At 39.4% G+C, this 17,019-nt stretch overlaps 1 protein-coding gene across 2 annotated transcripts in view; it reads right to left on the reverse strand.

Annotated features, from left to right (window-relative positions):
• Window positions 1–6,352, reverse strand: part of Pcnx4 (pecanex 4) — a 29,083-nt gene extending 22,731 nt beyond the window's left edge. For both annotated transcript variants that reach the window (XM_057783096.1, XM_057783095.1), the window contains exon 1: window positions 6,190–6,352. The gene's annotated coding sequence lies outside the window, so the exon portion shown is untranslated. The remainder of the gene's footprint in view (window positions 1–6,189) is intronic.
• Between the last annotated feature and the right edge of the window lie 10,667 nt (window positions 6,353–17,019).

The following is a 17,019-nucleotide window of genomic DNA, read 5'->3' on the forward strand; positions in this document are numbered from 1 at the left end:
TCCTGTGCAAAAACATGTGTAGCCTTTACCAAGTACAGCCTGGTCCATTCTCAAGTTAACAGGGCAGCAGAGTGATACTGTAGTGGTTTGGATGAAAATGGCCCCTGTAGCCCCAAAGGGAGTGAGTAGCACTATTAGGAGCTGTGGCCTTACTGGAGGAAATGTGTCACTGGGGGTGAGCTTTGAGGTTTCAGATGCTCAAGCCAGACCAGTGTCACTCTTCCTTCCTGTTGCCTGTAGATGTGGATAAGGAACTGTCAGCTATCTCTCCAGGACCATGTCTGCTTACATGCCACCATGCTTCCCACCATGACGATAATGGACTAAACCTCTGAACTATAAGTCAGTCCCAATGCAATTTTTCCTTTATAAGAACTGCTGTGGTCATTATGTTTCTTCACAGCAACAAAAACCATAACTAAGAAAGAAATCAGGGACTGGGGTATTGCTGTGATAGGCCTGAACGTGACTATGTTTTTGCTTGGAGGAATATGGAACACTTGGGGACTTTGGACTAGAGAAGTGATTGGACACTTTAAGCGAGATGTAATGGGACTTACTACTAGTGGTGCCGAAGGTGATTTGAACTGTGGGGGCATGGTCAAGAGGTGTCAGAGAAGAATGTTAGTATGTGCTTTAGAGATTGTTCTAGTTATATTTTGGCTGCTTTCTGCCCTTGTACAAAAAAAAAAAATCTGCTTGAGGCTAAATTGAAAAGTTATGGAATAACAGCTTTGGCAGAGGAGACATCCAGACAGCCTAGTATTAACTGTGTTGCTTGGTTATTAGTGGCCATGTTTATGCAGATCTATAATGAAAAAAAGCAAGCTGGACAAGCAAGTAATCTGAGGAGAAAAAGGGTACCAGGAAGATAAATAAATAAATAAATAAGATCCTGATTTTGAGTGGAATGAAAGGAGTGGTGGCTTCAGAGCAAGATCCCACATAGCTAAGCTTTCAATTTGTGAAGAGGAATTAAAGAAAAGTTTAGGGCTGGACGTGGTGGTGAACACCTTTAATCCCAGCACTTAAAGTCAAAAGCTGGTGGATCTCTGAGTTTGAGATCAGCCTGGTCTAACAGTGCAAGTTCCAGGACAGCCAAGTTTAGGCAGTGACGGAAACCATTGAAAAGAGAAAGCTGGTAAAAAAGAATTTGAATGAGGGGGCTATATTCCAGTCCCAGCAAGCAGAACTTGGCAAATTCAGACACATGGTTCTGGCTTTCGAGTCAAGGATACCAGAAAGGGATTATAGAATTTCCTTCTACAATTACAAAAGGCCATGGAGGTCAGGCATGTGTCAAGGTGTCTCTGAATGGAGGCCTAGAGAAGCCACTGTGTGAAGCTCTGACGGTGAAGCCTGGATTGCCTTGGAGACCCCAAGATGTTGGAGATGCCAGCTGCTGATGGAGCGGAGCCAGTCCAAGAGAGAGAGAGAAGTGTGCTGCGGCCAAAAAGCTGAAGGGGGCTGGAGGTCTGAAGAGCACTTTGGCATCACCCACGGAGATGCAGAGTCTGGAGTTTTCCCAGCTGGCTTTTGGTCTTGTTTTAGTCCAGGATTTCTTCATCATGTTCCCTTTCCTCCCTTTTGGGATGATCATGTACATTCTGTGTCATTATACATTAGACACATGCAATCTGCTTTTTCATTTTGATTTTACTGGTAATTATAGCTAAAAGACTGCATGAATCTCAAAAGAGACTTGGAAGTTTGGATTTTCAAACAGTACTAATACTGTGATAGACTGCTATGGCTACAAGCTTGTGGGGGCCAGGGAGTAGAATGTGATGTTTGAATGAAAATGGTCCCCAAATGCCCACAGGGAGTGGCACTATTACGAGGTGTAGCCTTGTTGAAGGAGGTGTGGCCTTGCTGCAAGAAGTGTGTCACTGGGGGTGGGCTTTGAGGTTTCAGATAGTCAAGTCAGGTCCAGACAGTGTCGCTCTCTCTTCCTGCTGCTTACCGTACAACTCCCAGTTCCTCTGCAGCACCATGTCTGCGTGCATGCTGTTATGCTACTTGCCATGATGATAATGGACTAAACCTCTGAGCCACCCCAATTAAATGTTTTCTTTTATAAGAGCTGAGCTCATCACATCTATTCACCGCAATAGAATACTGACTAAGACAGGAATCTTAATACTCTAAGGTTCTTTCTGCACCTTCCCCTAGGTAAAAGCCTATCTGCCTCAGTGGCATTAAATGTGGCATTCTGGAATAGTCTCCTAGCGTCAAAGGCTTAGAAGGTCACACTTCTGCAGATGGGGTAAACATGCTAGCATGAGTTATCTATAGCAGATGCCACTAGTCAAGAGCATGAACTTCATTGGATGGTCAGGATTTTAAAGTCTGAAGTATTTAAGTTTTCTCTATGGAGTTAAGAAAACTCCCCTCTTGCCCCATGAGAGGAGTCAGGAAACAAGAACACAAAAGTGAAACCATATAAAGCTGATCATTTCTGATCCCAACCACATTCATTTTCCCTCCAGTAGTTCTGAACCTTTTAGAATACTCAACTGCCAGCAGAGAAACATGAAAAGACCCATGTGAAAACAAACACAGCGGAGTACCTTAGTATGCAGAATTGTGTATAGTATGTTAATGGCATAGCTTAAGTAAGATGGGTCAAGTTGAAAAACAAGATACCTTCCTGTTCTAAGGGAGGAATGCAGAGTTTGCCATTTTTGAGTCTTCTTGCATTGTATTTTGTTCAAATATTAAATTCATAAACTGCTTGTTCCCTGTTTTGGAACATGGAAGGTATCTCTTTTTATGGAATAAGTTATGATTGCTATTGATAATATTTTTGGCTCAGGCAAGACTCTGCCTAAGAAGGTTATCCCAAAATAACAAAGCAACAGGATTGGGTGTAAGGGATATTAGACAGTTAGCTTTCTTGTGAGCAAGAAATGGCAGGAACAAGATGCTACAAAGAAGTTCAACTGTAATTCCTTCCTTAAACTATACTATATTTTAATCTCTTCATCAGAGAAGTGAAGACTTCATAATGAGAAACCAGGCAAAGAGATATGGCATGCAGATGTACACAGAGAAAAAAATTATGAAATCTGATAGGCAGAATGTCAGACATAAAAACTGATTTAAATCATAAATATTTTTAAATAATATTGTAAAGGTTTTAAAAATTGATGTCTATTTCCTAACAATTCGTGATCACTATGACAAAAAGTATATAATAAGCCGGTCCCATTAACTTCTAGACCATAGAAGTTTAAAAGATTTAAGAATTTAAAATATCTTTTGAGGTACCACCAATTACATTTATGTGGAGAAATATTCTAAATGCTAACCTGGATTATTTATAAATATAATCACAACTAACCTCATTCCCTGAAAACAATCTGGCATATGCTTCTGAAGGACGATTGGTCCCCGGAAGGGCAGTAACGTTCGCATGGCCCCTACCTCTAGCATGCTCAAATAAAAATAGCTCAAGCCTGCGGAAACAAAAGCTGTGATGAAGATAGCCCCTCAGCACTGATGTGGGCCATATGCTCACTCCATATGCTACTTTGAAACACAGCCAACAAAGCAGACTCCGAGACGTTGCTGTGTTTGGAATCTGAGTCACAAAGTTTGCACAGGGGTAAGGAATAGTACAAACTGGCAATCTGCTGTGAGGGAATTCCTAGTTGCCAAAGCTACAGCTCAGCAACCATAGGATACTGACTAAAATTCCTTGAAACAAAGAAAAACACAACCAAAAGTCGTAGTTTGAATATGCGCATGTGCACACACACATTCATTTCTCTAAGGCCAGAAGAACAAACGAATTCCTAAATGGCTCTTTTGGCAACTGTCTGGATTTCATTTAGTTTTTTTTTTTTTTTAAATCTGTCACATTATTATTCTATGAATACAATACTCTAACATGCTCCTACAATATATTTCAAAAAATTTGAAATAAAATATACAGAAGTTTTACTTTTTCAATGCATTTACTAATTTTCAAAACAAAACTTTATGATCAGTATAGAAATAAAATGACCCATACCAGTATACTCAAAAAACATGAAGCAACTCAATTCTCCATTTCTTAGAAGAGTCATCTGCCACCACTAGGGCAGTTCCCAAAGTACAGAGACTGGAGAGTCGGCTGGTTTGGAGATAGTTCAGTGGAACTGCCAAGCGCGCCAGCTAGAACCCTGAGCTACAGCGGCAGCTGCCAGTCTAGCTCTGTACATGCTCTAGGGATCCTAGCTGGATGCCACACCATGAACAACTCTAAACTCTTCAAGAGCCCTTTAAACGACATTTAGCGTCTAAGTATAACACGCACATAGTGCAGGGAATAACTGTACCAAAGATCGAGAACCAACAATATTGACAAGTAAGATACAATGTTAACTAGTGGCAAATTAAGTTTTTGAGTCATGCTAACTTACTGTCAAACAAAAGCAAAGTTTGCTTTGTGGATTCTTGAATGGTGGACTTGAAAGGAATGCGCAAAGTAAAACCTGACACTAAGCTAGTGTGAGGGCACTAGCACCTAAGACTTGAGGAGGAGCACTCAAGAGTCCTCACCGTCAGGGAAGGGAAACAATCTACAGAAGGTAAAGGGGTATAATTAGAGATTTGCACTTAAAATACATACTGGATTCTTCCAATCCAGTGATGAAAATACAACTTGACTTTTAAAAGATGAACTAGGGATAAGAACTGACAGTTTCTGGGTGATGGGGCAGATGGAGTAGGGAATGAAGCTTCATATAAGGAAATGCAAACCAAACCTACCATGAGATGCTTTGAATTCCCTTGATTGGCTAAAGTAAAAATGAAAGACAAAAGCAAAATTGGTGAGGTTAATTTAAAACCTCAAATGCATCTGGTGGGGATGTAAAGTGGTGCAAAGCCTTGGAAAAATCTGGCAGTTTCTCAAAAGGCTAAACAATGGAATTAACATGCGACCCACCTAGTTCACTAAATGAAAACATGCCTACACAAAAGTTTATGCAAAATGTACACAGTATATTATTACTGGCTAAAAAGGAAAAAAACCTCAATGTCTATCAGTGGCTAAATGGATAAATAAGAAGTCCATCTGCATAGCAGACTTTTATAAGATAACAAACAATAATGAAGTAATACAGCTCTGACATGGGGAATTTGAACATTCCTCTAGGGTGAGGGAAGCTAGTGCATGAGTTCGAATCACATATTCTAAGGTTCTGTTTATATGAAACACCTAGAATAAATCTGTAGAGACAAAAAATAGACTGGCGGTTGCATAGAACTAATGTGCACAGGAATATCAGGGAAAGTAGAGAAAAAGCCAAAAATATAAGGATTTTTTTTGGAGGTAATCAAATTGTTCCAAAATTGACTGTAGTGATGGTTGTGCAATTCTGTCGATATCCTTGAAACCAACAGTTGTATACTCCAGGTAACGAGTTGTATCTCAAGGAAGCTTCTATAGAGGAAGATGAAAAAGTTCCCTGCTCAAGATTGTCCACAGCAGTGGCATCTCTCTAGGGAGAACAGGCAAAACTTGTAGAGGCCCCAAACTGTTAATTAGTGAAATGGTAGTATCTGAACTGGATGCTGTGAGAAACGACGGGTCACAGGGTGTAGATAGGAACGGACAGAAGTGTGAATGTTCTCTCGAAATGCAGGGATTTGATGGGGGAAAAATAGTGAAAAATGAGTAAGGGGGAAATGAGAGGCACAGAGCAGATAATTCAGAGGCCTAATACAGAACAAACGGGAATGGGACTCATTTAAGTAAATTCTGGTCTTTGACACACAAAGGATTATCTGGAGACAGAAAAACCTGAGAAACGAGCTAAAATGAACAAATTTGGGGCAAGAGCGTTTGAGGTGGAGAAAACCAAGAAATAGTGAATTCTACCTAAGGGGCATAGGTTGACCTTGATAAGGGGAACGTGCTCAGCCCTCACCAGGGCCAAAGGGCCACTCTCCACTTCGCAAGGCCTCTCAGAGAAAAAATGCAGCTCCACGGGCTGCAAAATACTCTCAGTCAAGTTAAAACCACACCGGATCACTACCTCTATCAACTCACTTCACCCTGGACATTAAAAAGAGCAACAATTCCGTTTAAAAAGCGGAAGGCGTTTGTTGTGGTAATCAAAGCTGAAAGAACTGGGTAGTACCAAGGCGTGGAAACGAAGGCAGTAACGAAGTCCCAGGTGTCTCTAGGACGGACATTACCTGGAGTCGCCCGAGGGGAAAGGCGACGCGAGGGCGTCCCGGGACCACATCTCCCCTGGGGAGGTCGGTTGGGAGCTCCCGCCCGACGATGGATGTGGCGGCACCAGCAGCTGACCCGGGGCCTCCAGGACCGCTCGCGTTTCCATGGCTAACATCAACTGCGCTCGCGCCTCCCAGAAGGCAGTGCGCACGCGCGCTCGGCGGCCGTGCGTCTCGCCCCGCCCCCGTCGCCGTGACCCTGCGGAAGGAGGGTTCCTGTGCGCCGCGCAGCCCAGCCGGGTGGGCGGTGTTTCCTCCCCGCGGGACTGAGCGGGCCTGGAGCTGCGGGCTTCGCTGACACCCGACGGCCATTCAGGTCTTTGAACCTCCTTAGCACCACCACTGAGTTCTCACCCGGCCGCGCCCGGACGCAGGAACGTGGTTGTCTTGGAGAAGAGACGTTCCTACTCTGGGAGCTTCAAGGCTGGATAGATGCTCGACCACCATTTTGGGAGCCTAGGATCTCCAAGATTGGCAGACCCATGACTGAAGAGTGTAATAGGAGTCCAATCTGCTAGGGTCCTGAGACCTCCATTAATGACCACGAAACTAAGGTCATTCTGAATGCTTTTAAATGGTTCTATGTGCCCTATTTTACTTAGATTTGAAACCAGAATACCTTTGTTTTCTTGCACCACAACACTGCCTTTTCCAAAATGATCCAAAATGAAAGTTCATGACCACAGCAAGTCTTGGTACCATCTTACCAACGTGTGACTACTTTCGAATCACATACTGGTGATTCTCAAAACATTTTAAACTTAATGTGTGTATGTGTTATATACATGAGCTCAACTCAAAAGTTTTTACTCTGTTTGTTTTTCGAGACAGAGTTTCACTGTGTTGTGTAGCCCTGGCTGTCCTGGATCTCACTCTGTAGACTAGACTGGCCTTGAACACACAGATCCTCCTGCCTCTGCCTCCTGAGTGCTGGGATTAAAAGCGTGTACCACCACCATCCGGCATGTTTTTACTCTTAATTGTATAATATTTGGGACATTATCAACTATATCCTTATAACAGTGAACTTAACAGAGATGGTTTTACCTTATGTTGTGGGTTATTAAGTGAACAATAACATTACATCTAAAAAACCCCAGCATGCATATTATCTTAATTACAAAACACTTCCTTGGAGACCTGGAGAGGTGGCTCAGCAGAATTCTTGGCTCTCAGCTAGTAGAACTCCAACCAGACTCTGGAGTGAAAGGCTTCTTTATCTAACCCTGTACCCTTAATTTTCCCTTTCTAGTTGTCTCAAACCTAATTGATAATGTTCTTTGATAGTTCTACAGATTTGTTGATTTCATTTTTCTTCTTCAGAGACTTCTGTAGTCTCTATTTCTTGAGACAAAACAGTGTTGTATTTAAGCCAGCTAATAACTCTAGAACGATTTCTAAGTGTCCAAGTGAAGGGAAGAGTTGGCGATATCTCTCTCTTTAAATCAAACGCTAGAATGACAAAGCTTGGTGAGGCAGGCATTCCAAAATCCAAGACAGGCTGAAAACTAGGCCTCCTGGACCAACCAACTAAGTTATAAATGAAAGGTTCTTAAAGGAAATTAATAGTGATGCTGGGGGAACACAGAGATAAAAAGAAACATCTGTTGATTGCTGATGTGGAGAAAATCTTAGTGGTCTGGACGGAAAACCAAACCAACTACACTCTGTTCGATTCTACGAAGGCTAAGAGGGGTAAAGAAGTTATAGAAGCAAAGTCTGAAACTAGAATAGGGTGATTCACAACATTTAAAGAAAGAAGTTGTTTCTGTAACATTGCATGACAAGGGAAAGCTGCAAACAAGCAGCTAAAGGGAGTAACCTGGAAGATCTAGTTAAGATATAGAAGGTGGTCACATTAAACAGCTGATTTTAAGTTTAGAAGTAGAGCCTAGAGATGTGACCAGTTCACTTTAAACCCATGGTAAAACTTCAATGATGAGGAGCTGCATTTTAGGAATGGGCAGGAGGAGTTAAATTTTCTAAGACAGAATCCACTCCTGGGCAAGATGCTAATGTGTTGAAATGACAACAAAGGATTTAGAATACATAAGTGTGCTTGATAAAGTAGTAGCAAGGTCTGAAAGAATCAACTGCAATTGGAAGAAGTCCTACTATGGCTAAAATGTTATCAAATAACATCACATGAAACCTTTTGTGAAAGGAATAAATCAGTGCAGGAAACAGCGCTGTCGTAAGAGAATTGCCCCAGCCACTCCAAAGCTTTAACAGTCACCACTCTGAACCAATCAGCAGCCACCAGCACTGAGTAATCAACTACCAGAGATAACTCTGAAGGATCAGATGGTTCCTAGCAATTTATTACCAATAAAATATTTTACATTTTATTTTAATTTTAATTACGTGCTTATGGGTATTTCTGAGTATGGATTTTTGCATTTGAGTGTAGGTTCCTGGGGAGAACAGAGAAGGGCGTCATGCACCTGGCACTGGAGTTACAGGTCTTTGTCAGGGGTCCAATGTGGGTACTAATTGGGAGGAACTAGTTGGGAGGAATTAAACCCAGATGCTATAGAAGAGCAGCAAGCACTCTTAACTGCTGAGTCATCTCTCTGGTCAACCAATGAAGTGTTTTGTAATTTTAGGTATGTATTTTGTTTTTATATACAATGCTATTATACACTTAATAAGCTCTAATATAATCAAATAAAACTTTTATATGTATAGAGAAACTGAAAAAGCTGTGACTCTGTTTTGACATTTGATTTACTGAAGTGGGCCATGTGGGGTAAAAGAACCAAAGAAACACACCCTGACCCTGAAACTGGAACCAGTTAAAGAAACACACTTTGGCCTTGAAACCAGAACAAAAAACAAAAACAAAAACAAACAAACAAAAAAAAACCCAAAAAACAAAAAACACATAACACATGTTAGCCCCTTGTGGGAGCCCAGGGGTGACTCAGTTTCCATCTGGAGTCATTTCTGACTTAAAAAAGTCATTTGAGCTCAAGCTTGCCTGCTCTGCTTTTTCCAATAACCTTGAGGGCTGTGAGAGATTTCTGATTGGCCCACAAGAAAAGAACACTCTATCTAGTAGACAGCATACTGCTGACAACAAAACTTAGGAACAACAAGATAGAAAATAAGGTTGCTTCCGTGCAGCAAGTGTGTTAGAGAGAAGGCTGCTCACTCAAAGACAGCAATGCTCTTGTGGTTAGATACTGACTGACTGTGCTGTGCTGTGCTTTGTTTTGCCTTTGTATATTATCAAATTCTGAAATAAACTCTGGGCTGTTTGGCTGTTTTGGCATGACCAGACAGACTTCCCGATTCTTCCTGTCTTCTGTTTCTTTCATCTGACTTTCCTTTGGCTTTGAGGATCTCCTATCCAGGAACCCTAGTTGACTTTGTAGGAGTGGGCTCCTACAGCCCCTGACAAATCCTGCACAAAAAACAACCAATCCCCGAGTAGGAAAGCCAACCAATCCCTGAGCATGAAATTCAGCCAGTCTCTGTGCTTGGACTCCAAGTTTGAGGATTGCAATCTGACCAATTCCCACCCTGAAAATCCTCAGCCTGGAAAAACTCCCCTCCCTAAGAAGTACCATATAAACCCTATGCTGGTTCAGTTGAGAGCTGAGGCAGTCGCTCTCCTGGATTCCTCTCTCCCAATGAATCTCTTGAATGAGTTTTGGGTAAAGACTTTTTTTTTTTCTGGAGTGAAGTGGAGTAGACAAGAAATGGACCTCTCTGCTTGGGAACTCCTTTAGTGGAACTGAGCAGAGAAGTACCACTTTCTCAAGAGAAGGAGCAAACTGCTTCCTACAGAAATGTGGGGGTTTCCCCCTTAGCAGAGTGAAGCAATGAATTAACAATTTTCCACAGAGCAGAGAAGCAATGGACATTTCTGCTGGGAGACTCCCTTGGTAGAGCTGAGCAGAGCCTGACTCTGGACAGTTATGTTACTGTTTCCTTCAGAGTTGTAGATATCGGGGATACCCCCTTTCAAAGCTATAGGTGTAGACTGTCTCCCGACAGTCAAGATGCCTTTCCCTTCAGAGCTGTAACACTTGCAGGCAAGAACTAAACATAAAGTATGTACAAAGTATTTTTATATGTGGAATGTTTCATTGGAGAGGTGTCCCTTTGTTCCCTGAAATAATCACACAGAAACTATATTCATTTAAACACTGCCTGGCCTATTAGCTCTAACTTCTTATTAGCTAATTCTTACATCTTAATTTAACCCATTTATATTAATCTGTGTATTGCCACATGACTGTGACTTACCAGCAAGATTATAACCAGCTTCCATCTCAGGCAGGAGATCCATGGTGACTGGCACTCTGTTCTTTTTCCCAGCATTTAGTTCTGTCTACTCCACCTACCTAAGTTTTGTCATATCAACTAGGTCTAGGAAGTTTCTTTATTGATTATCCAATGAAAGCAACACATAAACAGAAGAAACTCCCACACCAGTGGAATCTTCTCTTTATTATATTTCTTTTTTTTTCCCCATGAGTAGATTTATAGCGGCATTCTTAGGTATGGAGAATGGCCATAATTGAAACATGTTACTAATAAAACATGTTATTTTATCAATAAAGGAAAAGTTCTTATGTTCCAACTATCTCCTAAAAATAGTGGATAATTTTTTTTTAGTGCGGCATTCATTTCAGATCCATAAATCTTTACTAAGACCCACTATTCTTGTTAAAAATTTACCTATACCTTCAATATCTGCCATCCTGATTCTTCAACCTTATTTCAAGTTCTAAACACATTTGTAGGTTGCCAGTTGAGAGTCTTCAAGGTAACTTGAAGTTTTAACATTCATCTCAACTGACTCATCATGCAAGGAACTCTGAAGCCAAGTTGTTGCTGTAAGGGTATTTGTGTCTCCTTGTGTGGATGATATTCCACCACATTTATGTATTTGACACTCCCAAGTGGCCCGAGAACTGATTTATTTGTATCTTAACCCAAAAATTATAAATGGAAATTATTTTTTTCTCAAGTTTATATAGTAACTTACAGTAGTTTATGTAGTAACTGAGCCTTTGGGCTTTCAGAACATAATGGGATAAAAATTTTGTGCAAAAAATAAATCAAAACTTACTTTAAAAAGACAAAATATTTCTAGTTGTAAATTGTAGTTCCTGAAAGCAGGAGGAAGAAAACTGTAAGGTAGCATTGATGTGCAAATATGTGCAAATTAAAGACACAGTTTATAGATAGACTTATAGTTCAGCATCTTCATAGTCTGGGAGCATATAAGGAGATATAGTCCTGGTCTACCCACAAAGTCCCCTCTTTGTTGGGAAAGGCAAGCTCCATCACCCCTGGTCAGAGTACCAAGTTAAGAATCTTTGAAATTGCAGTCACCTCTAAGAAGTATGAGGACAATGTGGTTACAAGGAGATACTCCAGTCAGGAAGCTTAGATCAGAAGTCTGACATCACTATTCATTGCTCATGGGATTCGGATTGTTTCATTTCTTTGCTCTACAGTCTCCACACCTTATAAAATAGAGACAATAGGTAATTTATCCCCAGAAAGGTTAAGTAGATTGAGTTAAATCATTTAGCACAGTAACTGGCAAAATTTAAGTACTTATTAAGGGTGAACTCTTTTTTTTTTTTTTTTAATAAAGAGGCTTTAAAATGTTCTTTATTCCCAGTAGTACTCTCTGTGACCCAACTAGAATTAACCTGTCCTTGTTGTTGAAATACCTGCTATTGACACATCTTTCTATTTTTCTGATCACATTAAATATTGCACTGTCTTAAAATAAACTTAGTAGTATATGGAACAAAGCTGTTAGCTACTATTTGTGGATGCAACAGTCATCCAAGAGTTATTAAAGTCATGGTTCTTATTTACCAGGAGCCACACTGATTCTTGTAGCTAAAAAACTCAAATAAAGTAATATGATACTCAAGAGACTTACCAAAATGTATCTTGGGAGATAAACAAGGACATTGATAGTCACAAGAATGCAGGAGTAGTACATAAAATATTCTGAGAAAACAGAGGATGACTATAGTTCAATTATAAAAGGCAAGTTGAATTAGTGGAATGAAGATGCGACAAAGGGTGTACTCCAGATAACACTTCATTCTTAACAATATTTAGGCCATATAGAAGTAGGTGCATTTATGTACTGCATTTAATGGTAACCTTATGAGGTATTTGTTGTTAACTTAATTTCAATTATAGGCTTCTGAATTTTAGAAATATCAAACAAACGAAGCCTGGAATTAAGCCCATGTCTGTTTGGGCTTCATGGTTCATCTAGTTTTACTACCTTGCTGATTCATCTGAAATAAACAGATGATGAACAACATGACACAGCTGAACCAGCCAAAGAAGATGTAGAGACATATGTAGTTAGTGTACAGGTTTTATGTGATGGTATACAGGGAATGTGTTTTCAGTTCATACCAGAATGGCAGAGGGTGTAGAAAATAATGCAGAGCTGCAGAACCAGGAATAGTGGGATAAAGGCAAAAAAAAAATTGAGAGTTCATGAAGGGCATTAGGAAACTGAGCTATTCAATTAGAGGTACAACTGGTTAGAACGGTAAATGATTGAATTGAGTGGGAATAAGGAGACTTAAGAAGAGAGAATGAAGATGAGTCCAGACTTCAAGTTTAGTGTCTACACCAAGTCTGAGGTAACATGAAATACACAAGTAAATAAATACAGAAATAAATAAGTAAAAAAAGAAGAGCCACCCTGAAAAGAAAGATAACAAAATCAAGTTGACATGCTTCTGAAGGACTTGTGGTATATTCCGGCACATAAAAGTAGCTAGAAATATAGAAAAATAGTTGAAGTCTTGAGATTGGGAAAGATTGGTAAAGTTTATGTGAAAAGGTAGCCAAGAAAGAAAAGCATCAGGAAAAGGAAGTGACAGTGTGACATTTATTGGTTTGTTGAAATTTACTTGACTTCTTTATATCACAGATTATGATATTTGTTTTGGGGGCAGGTTTTTACATATTATACCGTCTGATCCTAACTCCCTGTGTGGCTATAGATGACCTTGAGTTTATCTTCTTCTTCTACCTCCTCTGTGGGGGTCACAGGCACCACCACACCCGGTTAATAGGGTGCTAGGGATGAAGTCTGGGGCTTTGTGTGTGCCAGATAAACACCCTACCAACGAGCTACACCTCTGTCTGATACACATACCTTCAAAATGATCATGTGATAGGTAGAATTTTACATTGTCTCATGTTGATGAGCATGTGTGTTGTGTGACTCAGATATGAGTATGTTAAATGACAGGGAGTTAAGAAGAGTTTCACATTGAAATACCTTTCAAAATAAAACATTTCATGTTCCACAGACACACAAATGACTTGTGAAACAAACAATAACTAACATGATCATAGCTTTGACTTAGTTGGTTTTAAGCTTTATTTTTTTCTTTCTTCTTTCTTCCTTCCTTTGTTGTTGGAGGCTGCTCGTTCATCTTCCTGGCTGTCCAGATTCCTGAAATAATCACACAGAAAGCTGTATTAATTAAAATACTGCTTGGCCCATCACTTACTTGTATTGCTAGTTAGCTCTTATATCTTACATTAATCCATTTCTATTAATCTGTGTATCACCACGTGGCTGTGGGCTACAAGTAAAGCTTTATCCTGCATCCAGAGTCTGTCTCCTGTGGCAGCTCCATGGCTTCTCCCTGACTCTGCCTTCTTTCTCCCAGCATTCAGTTTAGTTTTCCCACCTAGGTCTATTCTGCCCTTTATTGGATCAAGCAGCTTCTTTATTCATTAACCAATAAGAGAAACACATAGACAGAAGGACTTCCCACTCCCTTCCTTCCTTCTTTCCTTTCTTTTCTTTCTTTCTTCTTTCTTTCTTTCTTTCTTTCTTTCTTTCTTTCTTTCTTTCTTTCTTTCCTTCCTTCCTTCCTTCCTTCCTTCCTTCCTTCCTTCCTTCCTTCCTTCCTTTCTTTCTTTCTTTCTTTCTTTCTTTCTTTCTTTCTTACTTTCTTTCTGAGGCAGAGTTTCTCTGAGCTTTGGAGTCTATCCTGGAACTCTGGCACTCTCTCTGTAGACCAGCCTGGCCTTGAACTCACAGAGATCTGCCTGAGTGCTGGAATTAAATGGATGTGCTGCTACCACCACCCAGTGGTTTTAAGCTTTCTTGTAAGACATATTTTATAATTCTAAAAATTTTACAGTAATTCTTGATGGAGAGTATTACAGAATTAAAAAGATAGTTTTTGGATTTTGTTATCAGCACTCAGGAGGTTGAGGCTGGTGGATCTCTGTGAGTCTGAAACCAGTTTGGTATCTATAGAGACTTCTAGATCATCTAATTCCTTTTCTTTCAAAGAAATTAAAAATTTATTGGATAGCTCTAACATTTCACTGTCATTTGCCATCAATAACTTTTTTTTGGTGGTTGTTATTGTTCTTGTGTTTATGACAGGCTATGGTTCAGATGGTTGTAAGCTCCTAGCAGTCTTCCAGTGTCAGGCTTCCAGGTCCTAGGTTACAGATGTGAATCACACATCCAGATTAACTTTTAAGGGTATTTATTATTTTGAGCTATCATTACTGGAAATTTGAGGGATACAGTTGTTCAGAAAGAGAACATAGAACTATTTGTATACTGAAAACAATTACTTGTTTGTTTGTTTGTTTAATTAATTATTTATTTAACAGTGTCTCATTGTGTAGCTCTAACTGGCCTGGAATTCACTATGTAGACTGGCTGGTCTCAGACTCACAGAGACCCATCTGCCTCTGCCTCCTGCATGCTGGAATGTAAAGTTGTGAGCCACCATTCTTGGCAAGAGTTGTCTCACTTTTAAATTAGGGTACATTTAATTAAAAGAATGTAAAGACAAGTTCACTGGACGTTCGAAGTTCAATAATACACTATTTCTCTAAATATCTACACATTTTTAATTTATGTCTGTACAGCTAAGTCATGCACACGTGAATTACAAAGATACCCTTCATTTGTCACCTACATTGAATTGATTATGCAGACTTTAGTCTTTACCCCAGCATCAGAGACTGAGATTGGAACACCAGCATCTTCTGTTGACAGTGGTAGTAAGGATGTAATGCCTTCAGTTATCAATATTAATTTCTAAAGTTAGAGCTACAGTAACTTGAAGTAGCTATCCTTTCCTTGGTATCTGCCTTTTAAATTCTGCTTATAAACATGCCAGTCATTAGAGTCCTGTAAAGATTGTCTTCCCTTTTCCTTCAGATCAGTCTTCACTTGCCTAGAAAAGCCCACATAAGTTTGAAATCCTTCCTATAGTTTTTATGATGGTGATATGTTCAGGATAATATAAATATTAAATATTAGAGGTCATTCATATAGTTATTTAGAGGAAGTGAAACCACACTTGGCAAAGAAATTTTATACACAAAATATAAGTTGTAGGCCAGAGGAGCAGTTTTTGAAATTTAGTTTGGCTGCAACAAACTTTAAAATGCCTTTCCATTTAGAAATTTGATCTCTGGAAATCTGCTGAGCAGCTCTCTCACCTGAGTGTGTAACAGCGTTCTCGCAAAGATACACTTAAAACATTTGAAAGCAGAAAGCACAACATTCCTTCAGTAGAAAACGGGTTAAATTGGATGTTTTTCTAAAAGTAACCCTTTGGGTAGCCCCACGCAGAGACATCCAGCTTGTAGTAAGTTGAAATAAATTAGTTTGCACAGTATTTAGATCTAGGTAAACTGGATATAAGCCTGTGTATGCTTGGTATGTGTTCATTTCTGAAGTATAAAAAGAAACTGGTAGACTTTAGCCTCCAGAGATTGTGGTTCTCAATGAGAAGAGGAACATGTACTTTATTCCCCTTTGTGTTGTTAATAACAATCTTTACCAAAATTTACAATCTTTAAATCGTAAAATTGCAAACAAGCAAAAAAATACACTCAAAAAATCCCCCAAACTATGATATGATTTGCCTATTGTGTCATTGTTCATAAACCATAGTGGCCAGACAGTAATGGCGCACGCCTTGAATCCCAGCACTCAGGAAGCAGAGGTAGTCGGATCTCTGAATTCTAGGCCAGCCTGACCTACAGAGCAAGTTCCAGAACAGTCAGGGCTACAGAGAGAAATCCTGTCTAGAAAAACCATACACACACACACACAAACACATACTTAAATATATATATTCTCTCTCTATGTGTACATACACACATATGTATGTATCCATGGTGGATTTTTATTTCCATAATGATAGTTTCATACAGAAAGCAATTTTCCTTAAAGACATAATTAGAGCATTGACAGTTTCATAGGAAGAGGAATTCCATATTTTTGGTGCTATATAAGTTACTGGCATATCAGTAATTTGGGGCCTATGATGATCAAGATTGCTTAGGTCCTGGACCAGTGTACAGTGAAGTGTTACATCAGCAGGTCATCCTGAGAACTCCTTAAAAATTAATTTTTTATTGAAAAATTAGAATAATTCTCATTTATTAGTTTTCAAATATTGCATATCCAGATATTTATCACATATGCAAAATATGGATACTACCGTATTTACAGATACATATGTAAAACATTTGCACGTATGTAAATACATGTATACATAACATAAAAAGTAAAATACATGGGAGTCTTCTTTTGTTAAACCAAAAATTGAGTAAGTATTATTAAGAGAAGTTTTCATATGCAGCTTGTCTTTAGCAATATAATTTTAAATATAACAATTTTAATTAATTTATGTCGAGGTTTTATTTTATTGGAGTTTTTTTTAGGCTCTTAATTTGAACAAAAATCAGAATATAGAAATGAATATTGGGTAACTATTTTAATTAACTTTA

Source organism: Chionomys nivalis, chromosome 10 (genome assembly GCF_950005125.1).
Source record: "Chionomys nivalis chromosome 10, mChiNiv1.1, whole genome shotgun sequence".
Classification (NCBI taxonomy): domain Eukaryota; kingdom Metazoa; phylum Chordata; class Mammalia; order Rodentia; family Cricetidae; genus Chionomys; species Chionomys nivalis.